Here is a 21,177-nt window from a genome sequence, read left to right as displayed (position 1 = left end):
TATATTCAGGGGTTCATGCAAATTTCGTCTTCTTTTGGCACTCTTTTTCTTATCTACCGTTTCTAATTATTCGCCGGAAAACAAATAGCACGGAATATGCATATAAAGATGATGCTCGCAAGGCAGTCCTAAGGCTTAGGAAATGACTCGTACGTGACTACGTGGAGAGAGAGAGAGAGAGAGAGAGAGAGAGAGGATTCACTACACTTGCTAGTGAATCAGATGTGAATCCGCTTTTATATTAATATCTAGGAATGTTCCCCCAGCAGAACCAGAAGCTAAAAAGAAAAAGAAAAGATCCCCCAGAATCAGTGACTATAAGAAGACCCGGACAAAATCAAACTGGAGTTGAGCTGGTGTTGGTGAGTGAGAGCGATCAGGTGATGCAAAATACATATGATGAGTTTGAGGGTATTAGTCTGTCCTTGCATAATTAAGTAAATTATAATAGTCCGTTGGGTCTTTGAGTTTATTTATTTCTCAGTTGTTCTTTTTATATGCTATAGTGCGTGTGTATATATGTAGTATTGATCACAGAGATTGGGTCTGTGATATTGGGAGTGACATGACCCATCTTCTCATCCCCAGTACCGTAGATACAAGTTATAGCAACTTTATCTCTTTTCCGTATGGAAATGAAAATCTTACGGATAATACATTCTTTATACACTCCCATATCATTACTAATTTACTTAACTAATCTCTTTTTACTAAAAAATTGGATAAATTACATTTTATCACCTCAACTTTGGGTCACACAACAAATTCATACCTCATCTTTTAAACATTGCAATATTATACATCGACTTATGAATTCGTTGTAATGTCAAGCCTCTAGTGTGCGCAGAGCTTTCTCTCTTTCTCGTCCAACTCTCGACTGTTTGATCTTTCAACATTATAAATTTCATGGATCACAAAAACGAAGCTGTGGCGTTGAAGATGCTATCCGAAGATTTTGATCCAACAATTGTGGTTGTTGAGCCTCTGCCTCTGGTTGTAACCAGTGCCGTAAACTGTGATCTCATTTAGGGGTAGGCATAAAAACCAAGAAACCGTGAAATCAAACCAAACCGAATAAAAAAAAAACGAAAAAAACATGCTGATCAAAACCCGTCAAACTTTGAATGAGAACTGGACCGAACTGTTTTGAACCGATTTTGGTTTGGTTTTGGCCTTCAAGAAACCAGTACAAACCGAACCGAACCGTGAGGATATTTATATGGTTTTTATTACATATTAGGCCCAATTTTATTTACCCACTAATTTGCCAAGTCCAAGTCCATCTTGTTTTTCTTAAGCCCAAATTATTTTTAAGATTAATTACATTTTACCCCATCAGTTTTTGGTGCACTTGCAACCTCATACAACGTCTTTAAAATATTTCAATCTCGTACATTTTCTATCATTTCATTGCAAATTCATACATCCATTAGTCAAATCATCAATTTGACCATTAAATGATGACGTGGCATATATAAAACCCTTATATTTTAATGACGTGACAAATAAAAATGAGAAATTTTATTTGAACTCATATAACATTTTTCTACACACAACTTAAATTTTAAATATGAAATGTCAATATTATCCTATTGCATAATTACCATCAAGTACAAGATACAATTAACAATAAAAATAAAATTTATCAATAAACTCGCACTCATTAATCAAACCCTAACAAAAAATGGCAGCACCCCAATACAAATCATGTTACTAAAAAATTGATCAGCATTACAGTTTTTATGTTTATGTTCATGGTTCTTTCTCTTACACAAAAAATGACTATCCAATGCAAATGAACAAGAAGTTTTCTCACCAAATAGAGTTGCTCTCAACTATATTTTCTATCTCCTTCGAATTGCTTCTCATGTATTTAGTTGACTTCTGAGTTTTCTGATTTAGAACAGATACAATTTGCCTAACTTTAGTGGATCAATTCCACCGCCGAGGTATCTATCATTAAATCTTTCTAGGGTATAGACTTCTTGGTCTCCTAAAATGTTGGCCCTACATAATATCTTATAATTTCATAGTTTTAGTCAAAATTGCATTTTCGTTCAAAAAAAAAAAAAAAAAGAAGTCAGAATTGCATTTTATTTTGATGACTTTAGAACCTCTCACAGTATAACGGAAGAAGAACAATCTTCACAACTTTTTTCCCCCAAAACTTTTGATTCAAGACTAGAATGTTCGAAATGATGCTTCTCTTAGCTCCTATTATTTTGTTTCATGGTACTGCAGATTACTCCATACCATCAGATGTCAAGTTTCCCCATAAATGAATTATTTGATTGCCTGTAGTTATTTCTTAATGGAAATGGTGTGAATCTATACAGTTGATGCAAAGGAACCTAAAAATAAAGGAATCAAAAGCAACTGTTGGAAAAGGAGAGAACGTACATGGAGAGAATGCTTTGATTTTGATTTGTTCATTTTCAAATGGGTGCAAATGCAATTTACATAATGAATTGGGTTTGTAAGAGTAGTTTAGGTAATAAATTTGGGTTTAAAGAGATATTACCAGTTTAATTAAAACTAATATGGGTGTAAAGAGTAAATTAAATGTAGAAAGAAGTTATATGAGTTCAAATAAAATTTCCTAGTAAAAATAATTAAATATTAAAAACTAAGGTGAAAAAAATGAAACCTCCACCCTTCTGATATTCCTAAAAATATGAAATACGAAACCTCAAAGGAGGAGATGCTCCGCCCACCCCTTCTTCCAGTCCCTCGTCCCGCATTCCATCTCTTTCTCTCTCTCCAAACTTTAAATTGCACATAAATAAAGCTTCAAATTTCAAACAAGATGAAGATCAAATCCCAAATTTCCATCCCAATTTTCCTGAGAAACAAACAGAAAATTTTCTTTCCGGGAAGCCGAAAAAGAAGAGCATCGCCGCTTCGTCACCGGTGGGTGTGGTGGCGGCTTTGCAGTGATGACGGTTGTTCGCCAACGGCTTTCAGTCAACTCCGACGGTTTTCAGTCGACTCCGACGAGCCAATTTGTGAGACTAGGGTTGAGACTGAGCGGGTGACTGGGTGTTGGATAGGGATTGGGGTTGGGACTCTCCACGGCCGAGCTCTGCTAGATTAACGCCAGTCCAGGTTTTTATCACAGAGCTCAAAAACAATGTTTGAGTCAAAAACTGAGTTACCAATGCCAATGCAAATTATACACAACCTCATCATGAATGAAACAAATTTAAATATCAAAAGAGAAACCTATTTCGTCTATTAAAAATAATACGAAGTTCTTTGGATACAAAAAAACACAAATTGCTTCCTGTCCAAAAACACTAATGGGAAATGTTGTTTATTGCAATACTAAAAGTTGTCCTTTGCTATGTTGGTCATTAAGGAAGCATCCCAGGCAAGGGAAAAAAAATTGAAATAAATTTATAGACAGTAGAATTATATCATGACCAAAATAAGGATAAAACGTGTTTACCTAATGTTTTTGTTTGCAGAAAGAAGTCTGATTTTGCACGAATGGAGATGACCTTCTCTAGCAATGCTATAGGACGCGATCAAACTTTGGTGATTTTCCAACTTGCCTTGCAACGAAGTTTGTACAAAAAGATATCAAATTCAAGAAAGTAATTAGACCAAGGCATAAGAGATTATAAGAAAAAGTTCAGAAAATATAAACCACATATATCACTTATTATACTACTTTGTATTCTGAATATACCTAAAAATATATCAATTTTTAGTGAATAGTTCGGTTCCAATTAATCCCACTTTAGTTTCTTTCAAACCCTTCAACTTATCCTAGACATTTTTTTTAACGGCATCATAATGAAGAGTTAGCTTCCATCAAATCCTTCAACCAATCCCACCCATACCTCTCTAACCCTTCATAATCCCAATTTTACTCTCTTAAACCCTTTAACCTAACATTGACTTTGTTTTTACAGCTCTTTCATTTAAAAACTTATTTTCTCTACAAAATCATGATAGTTTATGTCTTACATCACATTTTAAACTCTTGATTCATATCAAATTAGAATGAACCTCCAACATTAGAAATATGAGTAAAAAAATGTTAAGTAAAAGAATTTGCCAATTCTAATTAAGAATTGTTAATCAAACTGTAAAAGCAACATGAGTTTTTCCAACTTCAAACATAGAACTAACAGCGAGAATCCAATTGGAAATGGAATAGACCAAACAGACCATGAAGATTACACAATCAGAAGATGATATTTGAAGGAGAAGAGTTCATTACATAGTGTGATGATAACAAATCAAAAGCAGAAACTGAGAAGAGCGAAGAACTTGGCCTCAGATTTTCTCCAGAATAATTGAAAAAATAAAAAAACTTGACATGTAGGAATGATGATGTTATTTTCTCCAGACAAAAAACTTCATCTCTTAAAATATTAAAAATAATGTATGTGCATTTCATTCATATATTCTATTCATATCATGAACGTAAACCTCAAAACACAACTCATGGAACAACTTTTCTTACTAAACCCTACAACACGTTTTAAATTTTTTAAATAGTTATCATTTTTTGTTTTCTTTGCTAAATTCATTCATGTGTTTCTTAAATTTAAATTCAGTTTATAAATTTTCACATCAATCTTTAGAATATAATTTTTTATGTACTTATTTAAAATATGTTGTATAAAACATACTTATTGCTTCCACTTAAGAAAATTGATAACACAAAATGAATTAAGCTGGGAGGTTAAAGTAAGTTCTCTTACCAAATAACTGACGCCAAATTGACACAGAAGTATATCAACGTTGCATCGTCACAGGTACACCATCAGCAACGTTTCTTTACTGATTCAAACATAAACATGAATCAATTAAAAGCGCTAAAAAATGAAATAACACTTCAATTCTTTTCATTCATGCATTTCTTAAATTTAAATTCAGTTTATAAATTTTCACATCAATCTTTAGAAAGTTATTTTTTTATGTAATTATTTAAAATATGCTGTATAAAACATACTTATTGCTTCCACTTAAGAAAACTGATACACAAAATGAATTAAACTTGGGGGGGGGGGGGGGGGGGGGGGGGGGGGGAGGTGGTTAAAGTAAGTTCTCTTACCAAATAACTGAAGCCAAATCGACACAGAAGCATATCAACGTTGCATCATCACCGGTTCACCATTAGCAATGTTTTTTTCCTGATTCAAACATAAACATGAATCAATTAAAAGCGTTAAAATATGAAATAACACTTCAATCAAATGCATAAACAAAAGCAAACGTTAAGCATTGGAAAATGACATTGAGAAAAAAGCTACGTTAAATATTGTAGGTATTATATTTACAATTAATCTCTGTTTTTAAATAAGTGAAAATATATTAAATTCATAATAATATGCATAAACATTTTATTTCCTTGCAACTAATACAACAATATATAAAACACACTACATTCAATTTGGAATGTGAAAACAAATAATTCTATTCATGCAAAATTCTAATTCCTTTCTACCACATGAAAAATCCAATTACTCTGACTCGAAACAAAATAACTCGGAAAGTATTATACTTAATCATATTTCATCGAAAAATTGTCCACAAAATAAATTTTTTACCGACTCAAAAAGAACTTCAAAATATTATACGAAAAGAAGGTAATGCATCTTAAATTTCTAATGGTATTCAATGTCTTCTAGTTTCTAGTTTCTTGATAGACAAAATTAAATGCCATTAAATGTGTTCTAGTATCTTGCTAGGTAATAATATATGCATGCATTCATAATATATCTTATCGTTTAGGAATTTCTATCTTTAATTGAAGAGGAAATACTATATGCATGCGTTCATGTCAGCACATATATCCTTTCTATAAAACCATGAGCTCCAAATAATGTCAAATGGATTATAAGTAATGTAAGCAAGTGTTAGAATAAGGGACTAAAAGCATTGTGCATAAATATGTAAAACTAAAAACTATAAACCTAAAACATGTACAAAGTATTTACATAAAATATATAGTAGTTGTTCACTAACTCCAATATACATATAAAGAGTTGTTGATCCTATTTTACTGATGTACTTCAAAAATGTAGTGCTTTGACTACTGAACAGTGGTTGCCAGCTCGATCCTTCCAACCCATCTCATCAGGAAGAAATATGTGAACAATGATGCATCATTTTGTTTGTGTAATGATAATCTGAGTTGATAAGAGCAAAATCCCTTCACCAGCCTAACGTAAAAATAAGTCCAAGTAAATTCCCCAAATTCTAATTATTGAAAAAAATGAGATCCATTCGGAGTTAAATAATAGCGACATGTTGTGCAAAGATAAGATGCTATACAACATACGTCATTTGATCCAAAAGCAAAAGTGGCAATTCTAAATGAGGCGCCACAAACAGGTCAGGCTTAAACATTATCTCATTCTGTACATATGCCAAAATCATTTTGTGTTCATGAACCATTTTCTGATTCTTATTCAATGGACAAATAATAAATATACAAATCTGTTAACCCTTAGTTGACTCTCAACATGTGCTCGTAAGAGGGCTCTTCCAACATCCTGAAATCATGTCAAGAGTTAAAAAGGAGCAAGAAAATACTAATGTAAGAGCTCTGTAAAATTGAGGCAGAGCATATTACCTTATAGGGCCTCTTTAAAATCAGGTGGACCAAGTTCTATTGCCATGGTTTCATCATCCAATTTGTCAACCATCTGAAAAATGAAAAGAGAGTATCTACTTAAGTAAAATCTGAAAAGTAATAGCAAAAAATGAGTCGATTCAGAGCACATAAAAATTTAAATTCTTCAATAAAAACCCCAAAAAGAAAAGCTGAAATTATATACCTCAAGCACAAACAGCTTGGAAGCCTACGCACAATAGCCCCAAAAAATGAAGACCACTGTTTCTTGAAAATAAAAAGAGAACCAAATCATAAAACAATAAATTTCAATTCATTTACAGATCCCACAATACAAAAGCCCCAGATTTAAACAAAAGAAAACTACCCATTTCACATCTCGAAGAACTCACCAATAAACCCTAGAAATTCCTTCAAATCAAATCTAAAAACTGAACATGAGTACCTGAATTGAATAAAAATTAAAATACAATCAATTAACTGTTAACAATTTTTTTTCCCAAAAAAAAAAAAAAAAAAAAAAAAAAAAAGAAAAACCCTTCAAACACCCCAAACGATCCCAAATTCTCAAATCCATTCAAAGAAACTTACCATGAAATCACAGCAACTTCACAAATCCTCTTCACATCTGCACCAAAAATAATGAAAAAGAAGTGTAATCAGCCCAAGAAACAAAAGATCAGTAGTAACAAACCAAGAAAATCAAGTATCGGAGAAAAATTAACCATCATCATTTCTCCTTTTTTAAATTTTCACGCAAAAAATTGAACCAGAAACGAAAGAGCAACTAAATATAACAATTCCTTTATTGCAAAAAGCTGATAACTCATACAACTCTCAGACTAAGGCAGGAAATTAGTATTAAAACTAACGATTGAATTACAAAGTGAAGAGAGGAGGTAAGTTCTCCTGAGTTGTAAGAATGAAGTAAACATTATCCACTACCAAAAATTCTCATGTCCACCTTTATTCACATCATAGAAAGTCATTGATTGGCAACGGTTCATGGAGTAATGGCATAACTAAATCAATAAAGACCTAAAATTTTGGGAATACCCGCCATAGAATCCCCCAATATCAATCCTTCTCTCTCCGCATTTCAAAGTCAACAACTTCTCTCTCCTTCCCATCTCAATATATACTATATAACAACAATTTCTTGTTTCATTTCAAAAAATTTTGAATTTTTCTCCATGAACACACAACTACAAAGCTCAAACCAATACAAATATTCTCATTTTATTTGTGGTACCACCTCGAAACCAAATATCTAAACACAATTCAATCAAATGCCCCCCACCCCCATTAAAAAGAAGCATAATTCAATGAACAAAACTAAAAAAATTAATAGATTGGAGCTCGAATTTCAAAATTTACCTAAAATTGCGACAAAGTTAGGGGACGCTCATCTTGTGCTGCAAATTGGACCTGGGGTGCTTCAGCCTGATGCAGAAGACGACGGCGGGGTTGACATCGTCTTCCTCCATGGGATCGTCGGGCTCGTCCACTGGCTCTTCCTCTTCGTCTTCTCCTCCTCCTCCTTCTCCTCCTCCAATGCTCTCAATACTCCCCGTTTCGGACTTGTCCCTCTCAAGGGAATGAGCCACAGGCTCGTCGTCCGAGCAAAACTGACTTGGAAACGCTGGATTAGATCGATTCCAACCAAATCCCAATCGAATCCAAAATAGGTACAAATCTTTGAAATCCAAAACCAAAACACATCAGATATCAACAAAAAAAAAAAAAAAAAAAAGCAAATTCAAAACCCTTGCCGTCAGAAACATGCAAAACTTCCTTGTAAAGGACCGATCGAATGAGCGGAAAAATATTTCGAATCGAACCCAAAAGAAGTATAAATTAACGATAATTGAAGAACAGCAAAGCAAATGGCCCAAGATTTTGAACAACAAAACCAACGAAGAAAGATGAAGACATAAAACAGAACGGCAGACGATGGAACCCGAGGTATGTGAGAGAGGAAAAAAGGAAGGCAAAGAAACGTCTACAACGATTCTGCTCTCCGTTTGACAGCAAAGCAAAAGTGGCAAAGTTGAAATAACAACAAAAAAAGCGGGGCAAAAAGGGAAGCACACTGTTAATGACAGTAACTTTTCTGTTGAGTTATATGTATAACTAGAATTTGTACCCGCGCGCTGTTGCGGGATTGAAAATTATATGAAAGATTATACAATTTCAATCTTTATAAACAATGTTTGAGTCAAAAACTGAGTTACCAATGCCAATGCAAATTATACACAACCTCATCATGAATGAAACAAATTTAAATATCAAAAGAGAAACCTATTTCGTCTATTAAAAATATTACGAAGTTCTTTGGATACGAAAAAACACAAATTGCTTCCTGTCCAAAAACATTAATGGGAAATATTGTTTACTGCAACGCTAAAAGTTGTCTTATGTTATGTTGGTCATTAAGCAAGCATCCCAAGCAAGGGAAAAAAATTGAAATAAATTTATAGACAGTATATCATGAACAAAATAAGGATAATACGTGTTTACCTAGTGTTTTTGTGTGCGGAAAGAAGTTTGATTTTGCACGAAATGGAAATGACCTTCTCTGGCATTTCTATTTCTATAAGACGCGATCAAACTTTTGTGCCTTTCCAACTTGCCTTGCAACCAAGTTTCTACAAAAACAAATCAAATTCAAAAAAGTAATTAGACCAAGGCATAAGAGATTATAAGAAAAAGTATAGAAAATATAAACCACATATACCACTTATTATACTACTTTGTATTCCGAATACACCTAAAAATATATCGCTTTCTAGTGAATGGTTCGGTTCCAATTAATTCCACTTTAGTTTCTTTCAAACCCTTCAAATTATCCTTGACTTTTTTTTTTTTTTAACGGCATCGTAATTAAGAGTTAGCTAATAATAAATATACAAATCTGTTAACCTTTAGTTGACCCTCAACATGTGCTTGGAAGAGGGCTCTTCCAACATCCTGAAATCATGTCAGGAGTTAAAAAGGAGCAAGAAAAAACTAATGTAAGAGCTTTGTAAAATTGAGGCAGAGCATATTACCTTATGGGCCTCAGTAAAATCAGGTGGACCAAATTCTATTGCCATGGTTTCATCATCCAATTTGTCAACCATCTGAAAAATGAAGAGAGAGTATCTACATAAGTAAAATCTGAAAAGTAATAGCAATAAATGAGTCAGTTGTTTAAAACAACGATCTAGCTAAGACAACATCCATACCTGCATATAATTCACAACTTTTGAGACAGAACAGTGTAATAAGGAATTTCCACCAAGTTCATTTTCAGAGATCTACCAGTCCCTCTCAAAAATCTCACTTCAATGAAAAGGAAGTTAGGCCACACTATAAAATGCACAACTCCAGCTTTTTTCAAAAATGATATTCTAAGAAGCTAAATGCTTGAAGAACCTAAGAAGAAGATAATATATAAATTAATACTAAATTGTAATATTAAATCTACATATACTAAAGTAAAGTTATCGTAAATGCCCAAAAATAAATCTAAACAAAAACTTGAAACTAAAACTAAATGGTTATCAAACGGCTCCTAAGGGAATACACATTTTGGATTTATTAAATGGAGTTTTTCAAACCTTCAACTAAGTGAAACTACTATACAAATACTAAAGAATAATATCGTATAGCCTTAACTCAATCTTCTCAAAATTGATCATGACACCCCCTTTCGTACCATATGGAATATCCCTTGCCTACAATGTTGCTAACAGAAGCCTTTAAAACTATAATGAATGGAAAGACAGAATCCTCAATCTTTCAAACATGGATTACCAAAGTTACATGATCAGTCTGCAGGGTCACTTGAACAGGTTCAAAATGGGTGACCACAGGCAGATTGAGATGAAAACTTGAAATTTGAAATAATGAGAAGCAGGCAAATTTAAGGCCCTATGCAAGCAACTTCTCAATGCACATCACCCTGGATCTATAATTGTCTTCAGAAGAGCGCTTCCTCTCCAATATACCCCAACATGACCTTCTGGGATTGATACCAGTCCTTGGTTGATACCCAGGTTCTGGTTCACAACTAAATTTATTAATATTCACATAATCATGAGAGATGAGACACGATTAGATTATTAGGTTCACAACTAAATTAAAAAAAAATTCACATAATCATGAGACATCATTCCAACTCATTTCATAAACCCAAAGGAAAATCTAAAATGAAACTATGATTTCCACCACAAAGAAGTTGGAATTCTCTATTGTCACCACCCTGTTTTCTCTGCCTAGAAATTGGAAGAATCCAATATTGGACCCATATTCTCACACTAAATAGCAAAAAAAAAAAAATTCTAAAGTTTTAAGAAATTAGGAGCCAAAATTCCATAATTAACCAAAACAAAGAAAAATATCTAAAACCCAGATTTGAAAACATAGAAATAAACATATATACCACTCGCCATTTCAATGGCTTCTGGTTCTGTAAGGTTATTTATTTGACTGCTGCAGGGTATACGAAACCAAGCGTAAAATAAATGGAGCATGTTCAGAAAATATCCCAAATGAAAACCCAAAAAATCAGAAGAAAGAAGACCAAAAAAAAAAAGAAACGCGTTCCTAAATTTCTTTTTGAGGTTTTATCAAAAATTTGTAAACCAAAATTAAATTCCAATCCAAACTCAAATTGCAAAACAATCAGAGCATACAAATTTAATAACCCAAAAGGTTAATGAAACCAAAGCTATACTTGAGTACCTCACTCAATGTTTCAGTTAGGTGTGCAGCATATGCTTCCTTGTGAAACAGTTTTCCGCAGGCGCTTCCCACGACCAAGAGCTACTTCTTCCTTACTTTGATATTTTTCCATCTACAAATCCAACAAAATGCAAGTAAGTCCTTAATAAATCAAGAAAATGGGAGATGGAAAGCACTTGTACACAGGAAACCTCATCAGAAACATTAAAGAATTCAGCCTCCCCTCGAAATCCAGACGCCAATTTCATCGGTTCCTCCGATTTCCAGAAACCAATCTGAAGCACGCAGCAATCCTAGTAAAGAAAATGAGAGAGAGAGAGGGTAGGAGAAGCAACGATCTTTTATTTTTTTGGATGAGAGAAAGCGGAATACAGCAGAAAAGTCAAGAAGCGGAAGTCGAAGTAGAAGGTGCAGCGATGATGGACGCGTGGGATAGGAGGGCAAACCCATCTTTTTGCTGTGTAAAATGGAAAAAAAGGGCTAATATCAAAGGAATTGGATGGCATTTTCGTCCTTATACTGTTAATGAACAATGTTTTTAGTTGAGTTTTAGGGTGTATTCAATTGAGATTTTGAGATAATTTCATTCTTTTAATGAATCTAGGGGTATTCAATCAGAATTTTCAGTGATTCTCTAAAATTCAAGATGTATTCAATTAGAATTTTAAGATAGTTTATTAAAATATTTAGAAATCCGGATGTATGCAATTAGGATTTTAAAGAAGTTTATAACATTCTAGGTGTATTCAATTAGAAATTGATTTTAAAGAAATTGAGAAAGTTAAGGAATTAGAGAGAATTAGAGAGATTTTGTAGTATATTTTGAGTATCCACAAATGACACACCCCGGTCGAGATCAGGGCATGTTGGCCGTCACGTGGAAGTGACGTAGCCATGTGCACAGTGCGGAAGCTAATAAAATAATAATAAAAATAATACGAATAAATAAAATCCAGCTTAACACAAGGTAATAACATACATGTGCAAGCAAAGTGTGAAAACAAAGTTCAGAGCACGAAGACCTAATGCAGTCCGGGAGAGAACGACACTACAAAAGCACACCCAAAGGTGGTCCTACACTGGTGATAGTCTGTCAAATATGCCGGGGAAATCCTCAGGAAAGCCACCAAACGTGCTAGCCAACTAGAACCTGGAGGGGCACAAAACAAAAGCGTGAGTGAGCAAAAACAAAGCTTTTCAAAAACCATTTCAAAACAAGTTCTAACCCCTCGTCGTAAAACCTGTATACTTCCCAGAAAAATAGAATATACATATATATAAGTCATGCTCGGGAATATGCCATGCCAAATGTCTGTAAATAGAATGCCAATGCTCAGGAATGTCAAATCAATGTCATATAAGCTGTCAGCCGGAGTCACCTAACGTGATCTGTACAGCTGAATCTAGAGCTCAAATCTCTATTCACTAACTATACCTGCACACGAGTCGGAACCACCTAGACTGGTTTGTACGACAGGATTGGGTGTAATATATATACGCTCAAGTGTTACGATCACGTAAAGGCTGGGCGACGAATCGCGGGTCACCTACGAGTCGGAACCACCTAAAGTGGTATGTACGACATGACTGTGCACCTAACTTGGATCCAAGATGAGTGTGTGGTGCGGGAGGTGAACATCACGTGAAGGACTGTGCCCAACTCTGGGCGGGAGCACTAACACCGGAGGTGCAGGTTATGAGCTCTCTATGTATCTCAAATCACTACTGAACATCAACGTAAATCATAACTCACCTGGCACTTACCTGTGCGTCCGCAGCACCAAACATATATATACATATGCGACTAATAATGTATAAATAAATGGCAAACAATAAGCATGGCATAAAAACGTATAAACGTTTCAATTCATTTTCTGGGAAAAACATAAGTATATAGGTATATACGGAAAACCAAAAGCCCACTCACTGGTATGTAGAAGGGTCATAACCCCCTTGCCTCGAGTGACCGCGCTCGTCCTCGAGATAGGTCTCACCTATATGCGAAACAACTATAAAAACGTTAATTTTAAAGCACATAACCAACCTTATGAAATAACTTCTCATACAATGCTCAAATGGGGTGTATGAATACACCAATGTGATCTACACAACCTCAGGAACATCCCCAAATTTTTAGAAACATTTTCCACAGTCTCACGCGCCCCCACGCGCCGGCCACGCGCAAGCACGTGCCTGGCACACTGACGGCGTCAGTTAACGTCGTCAGGAATATTCCGTTAACTTTAACGGATTCCGTTAACGCCGTTAGGAATATTCCGTCAGTTTTGACGGAATATTCCGTCGTCTTCTCCGGCGCCGGAAAATCGGGAAATTTTCAAATCCTTCTATCTTCTTAGTTTTTCAACCAAATTTCACAAAATTGGTACCAAAATGAAGCTTACAACGAGAGGAACAAATTCATACCACTTTCAAGTGCTAAAACACACGGGATCTCGCCGGGAATACACCACCAACTCCAGCCAACCTCGAAACTCACTATCCCGACGTCCAAAACCTTCAAACGAACCATCCCGAGCCTCTTAAGGACCTCACCAAGCTTCCTACAAGCTTGAAATTCCCAAAAACACAAGAATTAACGTGTGCATGAACAGTGACAAAATCGGGGTATCCCGAGTTCGACGTGAAAACGAAGGTATCCTTACCTGAAATGGGTATGGTTGAACTTCTACGGACCTCACGAGCAAGAATATGTACTTTGTTTCTTCGATTTGTGAAAATTACAAGGGTTTTGGGGTATGTCCGTACAATGGGATAGGAAATGGGGAAGGGAAATGGCACGGGACAGGGCGCAGGGCAGGGAAAGGATGAGGGAAATGTGTGGGGAAATGTGTGTGGTCCACAACCAGCCACACTAAGCTCAAAACAACCACACAACGTAAAAATCACACTAGGGGTAAAATCCTCCTTTTACACGTACGTTTTAAAAATTCTGGAACGGGCTGTCACAACAAATCTCACCTCTTCACATGAGATTTCGAGGGAATTGAATCAAAATTTTATATGGAATCTCTACAAATCAATTAAACTCCATAAAAATTCATGGATTTATAAATCTATTAGAGTCTCTCAAATTCTCAATTGAATACACCTCCTTAGTATACGTATAATTTCTTTTCTTTTTCTATTTTTAAGTTTTTAATTATTAAATTTTTTAAATTTTTTATTAATTAACTTTTTTTTTTTATTAGTTAAATATTTCTTAATGGTTAACTTAACAAATTATTTAACGGTTGTATGACAGTAAAATGAAATAATAGTAAATATATGTGATTAAACTATTTTAAAGATGTTGTGTGAGGTGTAATTACACCAAAACTTGAAGGTGCAAAATATAATTTGCCCTTATTTTTATTACACCAATCTCATTAATTCAAAAGCCCAACCCAACTATCCATATAACTATAGAAAATACTGTTACATCCCCGCCTAGGCCCCCACCACATCTCGGGCTAAACTCCACCGTTACACGATATTGTCCGTTTTGGGCCCCGACCACGCCCTCACGGTTTTGTTTCTAGGAACTCACACAAGAACTTCCCAGTAGGTCATAATTTGGTATCAGAGCCAATCCCTAGTCGGAAGTACGTCGACGAGGACGTTGGGCCCCTAAGGAGGGTGGATTGTAAAATCCCACATCGCCCAGGGGTGTGAATCCTATAAGACTTATATGTATATTCCCATCTCTACGTAGCATGAGGCCTTTTGGGAGCTCACTGGCTTCGGAGTTCATTGGAACTCCGAAGTTAAGCGAGTTCGCACGAGAGTAATCCCAGGATGGGTGACCCACTAGGAAGTTCTCGTGTGAGTTCCCAGAAATAAAACCATGAGGGCGTGGTCAGGGACTAAAGCGAACAATATCGTGCTACGATGGAGTCGAGCCTGAGATGTGATGGGAGCCCAGGCGGGGATATGACAAATACCCTCTCCAATTCTCATTATTAGGGTGGGCAAATGGGTCTAGGACCAGTGAATAGAGACGGGTACTTGCGATTTAGGGCAGGTTCAAATTTATCAAATAAGAAATGGGACAGGGCAATGCGAGGTGAATGTAATTACGGGGAGAGGCGGATCCAAAACTTAAGAAGCACGGGGTCCTAAACTGGCCCGTATCTAATACGAAATTAATGGATTGGATCCGCTCACTACCTCGATTCAACCTTTTCTTTTTCCAGTCATCTCCAGAGTAGGCTTCGTTTGGCACACCGTATAAGACACCGGATAGTACTATATAATACAAAACAGGTGTTTGGTGAGTTTTAGACTAAATAAGCACCAGATTATTAATTTGGCCCAACCTTTTTTCATACCCTTTACGCCCACTTGCTTATCCCGTCCTATACCTTGGTATTATTTAGTCAAGTTCATGAACTTCACGCTAAAGCAAAAACAATTGCTTCAACCATTTCGCCATCTGCTTCTACACATCAGGAAATCTTTCTCAACTAAGGTATTCCTTCTCTCCCTCTTTCTCCATTCCCACCTCCGATTAGCATCAAGTAGATTTTGAACGGAAAACCAGAGGTGGCAGATCGAATCCAAGTCACGTCGTTCCTGTTGTGGAGAGACATTATTTGGGTATTTGGCTTAATTTTTATTTGATTTTCATGATGTTCGGTGATTAAACTCAAAACTAGAAAAAGATTTCATCTGGGTTTTGGTTTCAATGGATTAAAAACTCAAAATTGGGTTTTTTTATATTTCACCTGGGTTTTTGGCTGCACTGACTCCCTTGTAAAGCATGGACATGGACTTTCTGCTTGCTAGGTGAGCAAGCTACAATCAATAATTTGGAGATTTGCTTTTGCAAATATGATTGGTCAGTGGATGGAAAAAAAGGAAGACGATAATGGTCGCGAAAGAATTGATGACTTTTTATTTGCTTTTCGTTTTTTTTAGGGGATTGTGAACTTTTATTTTTAAAAACACATTTGTATTTTTTTTTTGAATTATCAATTTAAAAATATTATTAACAAGTACCAAACATATATTTGTAAAAAAAATGTACCAAATACATAATAAATAATATGGTTATTAGTCCAGCATTCACCAAACGCCCGACTAATTTAGTCAGTACTATCCGATGATTGTTTATCCTATCCGACTGAAATAGTCAGTACAGTCTGAGCTGCTAAACGAGGCCAGTCTCCTCCTCCTTTACACCACATAGCCTGCCATTATCACCGATTCACCATCATCTTCTCTTGACTCCCAATCGCGAGTTGCCACCACCACCACTCCATCATCGCATCAGGAACACACCACCATCTTGCAAAAAATTAGTTAATTTTTGAAATAGGGTTTTTTATTTTAGACATTCTTCAACCCTGAGCTAAAAATCAAATTTCCACTTGTATTCCCCCACCCCAAAAAAAACTCAACCCAACCCAACGCTATAATGTGGCTTAAAACCTAAAACTCAAATGGAAGCCAAATTTAGCCCAGGATTAGTGGGGCTGACCCACCATATATGTATATTTTATCTGAAAATTTGATATTACCCCTTAAAACTATATTTTCCTCTACTAAAACCCATCTCCTTTTGTTTTCTTGAATAAAGCCCATTGACTAACCTCCAACTAAACAAATTCTTTAATTAAGTTTGACTTTTCAAATTGTGTATTTTTCGAATGCCTAAACTACCCCTATTAATACTTGGATGGGGTTTTTGGATCAGTTACTTGATATATCCATTTAATTAATTTTATATATTTTACAAAATAATTCATGCCATTCATTGTATATTCAATGTATGAAATTTCAAATTTTTATAACGTGCCAATTGAAAAATAATAATACTAATTTCATAATTTTGTGCATTACATATATAAGTTAATTTACCTACCAACACAACAATAAACCTAAAACAGCTTCGGCTAATATTCCAATCCCTCATACACAAAACAAAAGCTATATGTTCCGCACAATTCTTACCTACAAAATAGTCTAATTTACCTATTACATCAAACCAAAATTTAAAGGGTCTAGTTTACTTTCAAAATGATCTAATTTACCTACATGATTTATGTGCATTAGATTAAAAGTTTATTTAATTGCCTACAAGCACAAACCCACAACATTCGAACATTATCTACTATCACTATTTTTTTTTTTTTGGAATAGGTAAATTACTTTAAATGTAGGTAAATTAGTATAATATTAATAAGTAGGTAAATTAGTATAATATTTATAAGTAGGTAAATTAATTTAAATGTAGGTAAATTAGTATAATATTTTATAAGTAGGTAAATTAATTTAAATGTAGGTAAATTAGTATAATATTTGTATGTAGGTAATTACATGATTCAAAATGCAGGTTTATTAGTATAATATTTTATAAGTAGGTAAATTAATTTGTATGTAGGTAATTACATAATTCAAACAATATTATTTTTTCCGTACAAGATTGTCTTTCTCTTTAAATTTGGTAAATTAATTTATATATGTTGCTAATATTTATGATACAAGAAAGGTAAAATATCCATATGGATTTAATTGCTCATCATAATTAGGATGAGTAATAACATTTATTGACCAAATTAGGATTCTATGGCATAAGTTGTAATTGTATTGTAATAGTTGGTCATATATTTGTCTACATGGTAGGCTATTTGAAATTTGGATTTTATTTGAATGTTTAAATTTAGATGGGTTTTTATTTGGAAAATAGGAGTTTTAAGGGTCTATATCCAAAGAACCCATATTTTATTTAGTTTTATATTTATGAATACATTGAATCCAATTGTTAAGATCTAATTTGAAGAAATTCAACGGTAAAAAAAATAATTTAACTGTCCAAATTTAAATATAACGGCTAAAGTAATTAAAAAAAAAAATCTTTCATTTGTTTCATATTTTTTCATGGTGCTTAACGAGTTTCATGGTGTCGGTTAGTGATTTTTCAGTATTTGTCAGAATCTAAATATTTTTAGGTTAAAATGTTCATAAAATTAAATTAGGATAGTCTACATAATTTTTTATTTTAAAAAAGTTACTTTAAGAAAAAAAAAATAGTCTAAATTAATTCTTTAATAATCTGGGGCTAAAATTTTAGGTCAGAAGAGTTTGAGTAGAAAATCTTTTTCTAGTTTAAAACCTAAATTTTATGGGCTAAAAATTTTAGGTTTTAAGTTTAGGGTTGGAGATGGTCTTAGGGATTTAAGTTTTTGAATTTGGATTTGTGAAAATTGCTTTCTAGCGTGAATACTTATGTTGATAGAATGTTGTTTTAAGAATCAGTTCGAGATTGCTTTTGGGAAGATGAATCTGTTCTGGGTTCTAGAATCTGGTATGCTCTTCTGTGTTCTCAATTTGAATTTGGACTATATATATATATATATATATATATCTGTAAACCTTATATATATATATATATATATATATTTGTAAATTAGTAGTATTAGTACATGTATTTGTACACTAGTTTAGCAGTTCTGCAACTTTTGTTGGCATGTGTTCGTAATGCTAGCTCTAAACATCCAAACATATTAGCCCAGAAATTACTTGTCTTCTCATAATACTTTTATTTTCCATGCTACTTCTGCTTGTAGAGGTTCTACTCCAAATATCAGATCTTGGCTTAAATTGGTGACTGCTTCTTGGCTTATTTGGATTTGAATCTTGAATACTTGTATGAATAAGCTAGGACTCTGACTGTGCAACATTCTTATGAACAAAAATAATCTGATACTGCAGCTGAATGCTCATGCACCAATCCAAAATTCCAAAAAAAAAAAAAAAAAAGGAATTAGACCTATAGACCCGACCGGAATTGGCCTGTTTCAAACGGCCCGGGTTAGGTCTGATTCTTGTATTAAAATTTGTTGTACCTGGCCCGGCCCGGCCCTTGCCCAGCCCTACTCATTATTGCTTAAACCACTATTAGCTGCCCATTTCTCGATGACATTAACTTGGAAGGGGCGCGTTGAAGTGTGGTTACTGCCTTTACTTCACTTCTAGTTATGACACCGACGGATTCTCCACTTGCAGTTGAGGCGCTCATGTACTCTTTGCCTTGGTGGCGATGACAACTTGACTCTTCTTAGAAGACATTGATTTCGAAGTGTGTTTAGATTTCTTGAACGAAGAAAGAGATGAGAGGCAAAGATTGTCTCACCAGGCGTGCCAAATTTATAAAAACGAATCCTATAGCAAATGAACCAACACGTGTACAAAATAATTGTATTGTATTAATGAGTTTATACAATCTCTTTACAACTTGAATCCTTTGATTCGATCTCCGAAATGTGTAGATGTGTGTGATTAATCTGAAGGTCACGATGACTTGATCTTAGATGAACGGTTGCCATAAGGATTTGACTTGTGGGGATAGAAGAACTGCCACGGGTAATAGTGCTTGATGATTCTTCACGGGTTTGACGAAGAAATTGAAGAGTTTTTCGAGTCTTCTTGAGTGTTTGGGGAATTTGGATGCTTGAGAGCTTCAGAGTTTCAGAGCTTCAACGTCTGGAAGCAACAGGGAGCGCCAATATGATGGTTTTATTCCTGGGCTACAGTAAATAGATCGAGAGGTTGTTCTGCCTCTTGTCCTACGTGAATGATTTTCTAGACCCATTCTTTGTCTTGGAGCCTCGTATTTATAGACTTTTCAAGCCTTGTCTACAAATGGTTTGACCTTGATTGTGAGCTTGATTAATTGACGAAAGAACCATAACTCGATTTATAGGCCGGTTCGTGATTTGACTGCATCAATTAACATTTGATTTAATTTAATTAAGGGATTTGTTATTAGAACTCCAAAAATCTCATTATACACTCATCACAAGTGTATTTTTCTTTCTAATTATATAAAGTTTGGAGTGCAAAATGAGATTTTTGGAGTGCCAATAACAATTCCCTTAATTAAAATCAAATAATTCATTTCCGCCAAGTGTTGACACATATCATTCTTGATGACTCATCCAATTTTGATGAGTCACATTCACATGTATGATTTGTGAGACGCATGGTGTAATCCGCATATGCTCTGACATGTTGAAACTTTAATATGTTGGTGAACATTTATTTCACGGAAATTTCAATGTTTACAACCATTGTTTGGAATTTTTTTGTTTAAAAAAAGATGGTCTCCCTAACATTACCCAACTTAAAATCTACCAAGCTACTATGGATCTAAACAACTACATCATCATTATTTGGTTGGCTGCTGTAAAATTATTTAGCGGTTGAATGGGAGATAAATAAACAATTCTAATTGTAGGATACAATTACTAGATATGAAATGGAAAGCATGAAAAAGTTAAGAAGCATATATTGTTGAAAAAATAGGGTCTAAAATCAAGAAATAATTGGTGCAATTATATATGAAAAAAATGTAGGCACATAAGTAACCAATATTAAATGAACATGACATAATGGATTAGAAAAATCTGGAAAATACGATTGAGATAAGTGTTGGACACTTTGATCGTAAGACAAGTTTATGCTCCACTATGGTGTCTACCAACAACGACCATGTCCTTATAATAGTAGCACTCCAAATCACAAAGCTTTATGAACCACGATTATGTTGAAAACTCTCTCATATGGACTCAATGAGACTCTCTAATATTTACTACACTATATGTATAATTACATGTATGATAAAAAGTTGTTTTACAATTATAGGGCGCTTCCCTATTTGTAAAAATTGAGATATCTTTGGAAGTATATGATTATTCATGAAGAGTCAAAAGTTGCAACTCTTCATTAGGATAGACACATATTTTTCACTAAAAGACATCACTTATAATTTCCATTCAATTAATAAATTTAAGATAATAATAAAATTTCCAACATATATAAGTACGTCTCATATGCATGCACGTTTGAGAATTGGA

General features: G+C 34.4%; 1 long non-coding RNA gene across 39 annotated transcripts; it reads right to left on the bottom strand.

Moving 5' to 3' along the window:
- Positions 1 to 684: 684 nt before the first annotated feature.
- Positions 685 to 11,771, bottom strand: LOC125475649. Of its 39 annotated transcripts, none has more exons than XR_007256985.1 (15): positions 11,512 to 11,771; positions 9,820 to 11,432; positions 9,643 to 9,714; positions 9,515 to 9,562; positions 9,113 to 9,240; positions 7,970 to 8,288; positions 7,184 to 7,220; positions 6,985 to 7,037; positions 6,798 to 6,853; positions 6,593 to 6,665; positions 6,465 to 6,512; positions 5,069 to 6,179; positions 4,716 to 4,794; positions 3,449 to 3,554; positions 2,542 to 3,082 (listed from the first exon to the last, which is right to left on the bottom strand). It is a non-coding gene; the product is annotated as an uncharacterized LOC125475649 (long non-coding RNA). The 39 variants fall into 39 exon arrangements; XR_007257001.1 differs by having other exon boundaries at positions 5,069 to 5,147; XR_007256982.1 differs by having other exon boundaries at positions 5,069 to 6,512; positions 6,798 to 6,859.
- Between the last annotated feature and the right edge of the window lie 9,406 nt (positions 11,772 to 21,177).

The sequence above is a fragment of a genome, unplaced genomic scaffold, assembly GCF_019419815.1.
Source record: "Pyrus x bretschneideri cultivar Hongxiangsu unplaced genomic scaffold, Pyrus_bretschneideri_v1 Contig153, whole genome shotgun sequence".
Classification (NCBI taxonomy): domain Eukaryota; kingdom Viridiplantae; phylum Streptophyta; class Magnoliopsida; order Rosales; family Rosaceae; genus Pyrus; species Pyrus x bretschneideri.
The sequence above is the reverse complement of the archived record's forward strand: the minus strand, read 5'-3'. Positions and strand labels throughout refer to the sequence as shown.